Consider the following 6,000-nt stretch of genomic DNA (forward strand, 5'->3'; position numbering starts at 1 on the left):
CGTGACCCAGAGCTAACGACGTGAACATAGAAAGTCATGTAGCTCTTATTTTTATTTATTTATTTATTTTTTTAATATTTTTTATTGTTTGGAGAAAGTATTCCACTTCCACCAATCGCACCCCTAAATTTGGCGCCCTGGGCCGTCATTAACGCCGGCACTGCCCTACAATATAGATAGTATTTAGTATTCAGTTCTAGCACAAAGTGTACTAAGTTTTTAAACAAGATGCAATATATTACATATATATTCAATCACAGGGTCTATTTATGTTGTGATCGTGAATTGATAAACTGTGCGTGCCATCTTAAGCATAATATTAATAATTGATATATTAGCTAATCTTAATGATTTTAATGTGTGTATTTGTATTCAAAGCATCGTTATCAATGTTACTAGTTGCAAGAAATTATCTTATAATTATAGTTAACCCTTGGGTTATTCCTTTAATATGATTTGATGTTTAGGCATCAGTGTCATACGTCATATATCCATTTAAAAATCTTGTTATGTACTATATTTATAATTCCATTAAATTTCTATAATGTTTTAAAGTATTCAGTTGTAGATAAATAATATATCATAATACAACTAGTTGTCACTTGTTGTTGGTTTTGAATTTTACGGAAATGACAGTTTGTTGTAAGGTTTTAGTATAAAAATTAGCCTGTAATAGGTATATGTTAAATTGCTAACTGAAACCCTAAGGAGTCCACCCTCTTTCCTGAGTTCCAGGTTTCAACTAATCCAGTTTTACCAAATTCTAATTTAATCTAAGAGTTGCGGACAGACGGACATATTTTTTTATGTTATAGGTTGGCGGACGAGCATATGGGCCACCTGATGGTAAGTGGTCACCATCACCCATAGACAATGACGCTGTAAGAAGTATTACTAATTCCTTACATCGTCAATGTGCCACCAACCTTGGGAACTAAGATGTTATGTCCCTTGTGCCTGTAGTTAAACTGGCTCACTCATCCTCCAAACCGGAACACAACAATACTGAGTACTATTATTTGGCGGTAGAATAACTGATGAGTAGGTGGTACCTACCCAGACGGGCTTGCACAAATCCCTACCAGCAAGTAATAATATTTTTATAATATTGATATAGATAGGTACTTTTAAATATTCTTTTTACGCAATATCAGACGAATAGCGTCAAACTTATTATCGTTATGGCACTTCTTTTTTTTTAACTTGACTAGTGGCAAATGATACAATTTAAAAGGCCACAGTGTGTAGCATCGCAGAAACGCAATTTAGCCGTTAGGCATCTTATGTCTGCAGAATTCGTTCATAACGTAAGTTTTCGTGGTGACTTTGCACAAAATTAAATTTCACGTGTGGCTAGGATTTTGAGGGAACTATTTTAATTTAACTGTATAAATTATAGATGCAAAATTGAGTTAAACAATTAAAAAGTACATTTTAATTATTATGATTGAATTAATTTTACGATTAACTTGTTATATTCACAACTAGGGATGGACCACATATTTATCGATATCTAAGTAATAAATTTTCAACCAATATAAATATTTATATTTGTCAAACAAGTTTACATTAGTTTCGTTTTAAAAGTATAATTTCATCTCACTTTAATTTAATTTATTCACTAAATTTAATTAAAAATTGGACGTTGCGCCAAAAATGTATTTAATTCAAAGACAACTCAAGCAGGGGAAATTTTAAACTACTTCAACTGTTCATTTAATTTTAAATTTTCGTGCTGGGATAGGAGGTATAATCTACCATATTGTCTGTGTATTTGAATTAGTTCCAAGTTTTCCCCAAATTAAAGCATGTTCTTTAAATTAAACTGTAGCTAAGTTTGGTTTTCAGGAGTTTGATTGTAAATCTAGGCGAACTGTTGCAGTTGGGACGTTTCACGATACTTAAAGCCGACAGTGGTACTAGGTTTGAAGTACCAATTGAGGATCCCAAGGTACTGTATGTCTTACGTCGAACCCAATTTTATCTATCCTAAGATTCGCTCCGAGATTGACCGCCGATACCAAAATTGAGAATACTATTATCCCAACACAGGTAGAATTTTAGAGCTGCATAATAAAATGCTGCTCTCAAATTTGACCTTGAATTCTATTTACATAGTGCACAAGGAATTTTTACTCCAAAGTACATATATTGTATTATTCATGACTTAAGCCTTGAGCTATAAATAAACCGTTTTTAATCGATTTTAAAACAAGTTACTGTTTATAGTTTATATATTGGATACAAGTACACCGAGATATATTTGTAAGCCACACTCCGCTATGTTATTGTTTGTATGTTTTGTTTATTTCCGCATGAAGTAAGGTAAAAACTGTACACTTCATTTAAAATATCCAATTCTAATAACAAATTGTTAAAATCGGAACCATCCATCTAGGAACTTTTATAAATATGTAGAATTACGAAAAATATCCACGTTTCTACTCCTTTTTGTATATCTCATAAATATTTATAAATAAATTACAGACTGTATTTAAATCAATAAAACAACTTAAATAACTTACTCATTATATTAATTATCTAATGATTTCATTAATATATGAACGACTGTCTTTAATTACTGTACAGAAAAATTTGTAATTTTTTTAATGATTGAATATTATGCAATATCAATATTTAGATACCTATGTAGTAGGTATATATAATAATAGTAATAATATTTATTAAATAAGTTACATCATGACTGATTTATTTTATCTTAATTGTTTTGTTTGGAAAATTGAAATCAGATGTGTCGGAGAACATGCCACAAGCGCTTTGAATAATATACATAAATCAAATTTACCTACGTGTGCTTCTAATTAATTCAGTTCAAATTTACCTCCAACTATAAATAATGTGGAATAAAGGTATTACCTGTGTCACCAGTAATTTAAATATTAAGACGAACATTTGTTTTCAACTGAAATAAATCGAACGATATAAATCATTGCTCCAATGCAGGAATGAGAATTAGACGTCTTATTGTAATAACATAAGCTTTTTTTATATTCATAATCAACTAAGCACTCGCTTTATTGAGCTTAAAATTTTGGTAAGTTTCCACGTCTTGGGAGACCTAAGTGTGCGTGTGTATGAATAACTCTTTACTTTGGTAGTTTTAAGAACTTATATTCTTATATTACATTTTTAAGCTAATCTATTTCATTGATTCTTGTCTAAATCTATCCTTAGTCACACCAGTCCTATTGTTGTTAATCTATTTGGTAGTTGTCGTGAAGATCATTAATAAATAATTAAAATGAAAATACTTTTGACATTTTTAGAAACAGACGCAGCTTCTCGCACAACCAGATATTTAAATTCGCTTATTGATATAATATTCTGTATTTATATACTTATTAAAAACAAAAAAATAGTTGTCTAAATCAATTTATTAATTACTGAGTTCACAAACATAAAACATGACGTTACAATCTTAAAGAATAACCTATTTGATAACCTTAATTTTTTATATCGGTTAAAACAAAAGATTATCGAAATAAAATTATAAAAACGGGATAAACTTCCATTTAAACCGGTTTTAGCCCGGTTCAGTGTCAGATTGTTTTAGGTTTTATTTATTATACATTTGGATTTCGACGCGCTGTTATTGACAGCGGAAATACACAAAAAAATGTTCGAAATCTTCCAAATCATTTAAATATTCCTGAAATTTACATTAAAAAAATCATCGATGAAACTGTAATTGTATCTATATCCAAAGAAATATATAATATACTTGAGCAACTGTGGAAATTCAAATTTGTAAAGTTTGTAAAACTTTCCGGAAATATTATTCAACGTCAGCGAGGGTTAATCTCGAATACCAAATCCTAACAGATTTTTATGGAGCTCTCAATTTTATACATCTTCACGTGAATTTTTATGATATAAACTTCAAAGTTAAGTATGATATAAAATATTGTACGCTTGGCCAATATTGGAAACTTGTATTTAAATATTAAATGTGACATCGTCTATATTTAGGCATCGAAGTTTTACAAAGGCGAATTTTACTTTTAAAGAATGCTAATATTTGTTTTCTTTTTTACGAAAGAAGTACGATGAAGCAAGTTGACTTATCTATTTTTAGAACATTGCTAGTCTAAGAAAATAAATGACATTATTGAAAACACTTTTGTTAGTAAAAGTTTTATTATGATATAATTTAATTAAGCGCTATTTAAAAAAGTATACAATTCAAGGGAAAGTAACCATACAGAAATGGCCAGAGACTCGAACGTTTTATTATTATTATTATTTTATTATGACGTCCAGGACTTTGGACAGTACATGTGTTTCGTTTGTTTATATATATTTTTGTATCTCGTAGGAAATATACGTCTTTTGCTTTACCTCTACATGAAATAAAAGGGAAGCGAGACATATATACCCCAATTGTGTGTGTGTCGCCGGTGCCCAGGACGGCTAGTGGCGCCTAGTCCCATAATACAAAAAAAAAAACATAAAAACCAACGGTACCCTCTCCGTCTCGTCGGAGGATGTCACTGGACTGTACATTTTTTGTAAACACTTGAATGAAATCACAACGATCTTCTGCTGTCTCATTTGATTCGATTTTAATTGATCACTTAGCCCCAAAAATAAAAATAAATTATAACTTGAATTGATCGTGGACCTTATCTTTGTGAAATACCGTCAGATTGCAACTCGTTTAAGTTCAAAATAATGTAAGCAACAGAAATGAAACGAAAACGAATATAAATTGATAAACTTGATACGCAGCCAGAATGACATAAAAAGGATAGACGCATACGATTCTAAAATTGGACCTTATTTTGTTACAAATGTATTAACCAGTTATAAATGAAATGAGAACAAAACAATAGTGTATTAAAGAATAAATCTTACCTTCAAATGTCTTTTTCCAATGTTCAATGACGATTTTTGTGAACTGACGCGATAAAAAATCGAGGGTCAAAAATAATAAAGTTGTTTGTAAACAAAGAGTAGGTAACCGACGCACATGCGCACGCGCAACTCTCTCGCCGGTCGGAGTGAGACTCGTACGTGCGTGTGACCACGCCTCCGCTCCGCGACAAGCGACGTAACCGCTCGCCGCTCGGCTGGATACACATTGTAAGTGCAATAAACAAAGAATTTATGTAATAAACGCAATATAATAGTCTATAAGCTTAAACAAGAAAGATAAAACGCATATAAATAGTAGTATTATTCTAAAGGGGGTTAATAATAAATAAGAATCTTGCATATCTCTTTTTTCAAAAAATCACATAATATAAACTAGAACATTAAAATATGGAGTAATCTAGTTGAACAACTTGTCTGGCGTTAGATTTGTGACAAATATCAATAAAATGTCCAACATTCTTTGGGAGAACTTATAGTATGGAACGAGCTTACCTCATCTAATTAAAACTTGAATCTCCATACCGGTCTCAGTAATAACTGCCCGAGCAACATTCATAGAGGGAACGTCGGATTTTACTTTTGAAAAAAAAAAAACTTGTGTCAAATTTTTTTAGAGCACAGATAGAAAATAACTGATCATAAAAAATATACATATACTATATAATCAGGCGAATGGTTCAATGATTAATTGAAATGGGTGAATGATGAATGACTTGAAGTGATCTTTATAACTGTATAACTGTAACTATGATACATTGATAGTACAAGAAGTATTAGCAATCCGTATATCGCCAATGCGAAAAATCTTGGGAGATAACATTTTACACGGCCTCACTCACTGTTCAAACCAGATAACAACAATACAAATTATTGTTGTTACGTGGTGTTATATCTGCAGAGTCGTGCATTTTCAACCTACCCAGGCGAGCATGCTTAAAGCCACTAAGTATATTAACTTTTTAGTGAGTTTATGACTATTTTATTTACCAATTTTTTTGTAAAAGCGAATATAGCTGTTGTAATCTTTAATAAATAAAAAAGGCTGAGACAGAAACAAACTAGCACTAAATTTCAGACACATGTATGTGTATATCTAGATATCAT

At 30.9% G+C, this 6,000-nt stretch overlaps 1 protein-coding gene across 1 annotated transcript in view; it reads right to left on the bottom strand.

The window, feature by feature from the left end:
- Positions 1-5,103, bottom strand: part of LOC124537554 (kynurenine formamidase) — a 31,663-nt gene extending 26,560 nt beyond the window's left edge. Inside the window, exon 1 of the mRNA XM_047114439.1 lies at positions 4,876-5,103. The gene's annotated coding sequence lies outside the window, so the exon portion shown is untranslated. The remainder of the gene's footprint in view (positions 1-4,875) is intronic.
- Positions 5,104-6,000: the final 897 nt, after the last annotated feature.

Source organism: Vanessa cardui, chromosome 2 (genome assembly GCF_905220365.1).
Source record: "Vanessa cardui chromosome 2, ilVanCard2.1, whole genome shotgun sequence".
Classification (NCBI taxonomy): Eukaryota; Metazoa; Arthropoda; class Insecta; order Lepidoptera; family Nymphalidae; genus Vanessa; species Vanessa cardui.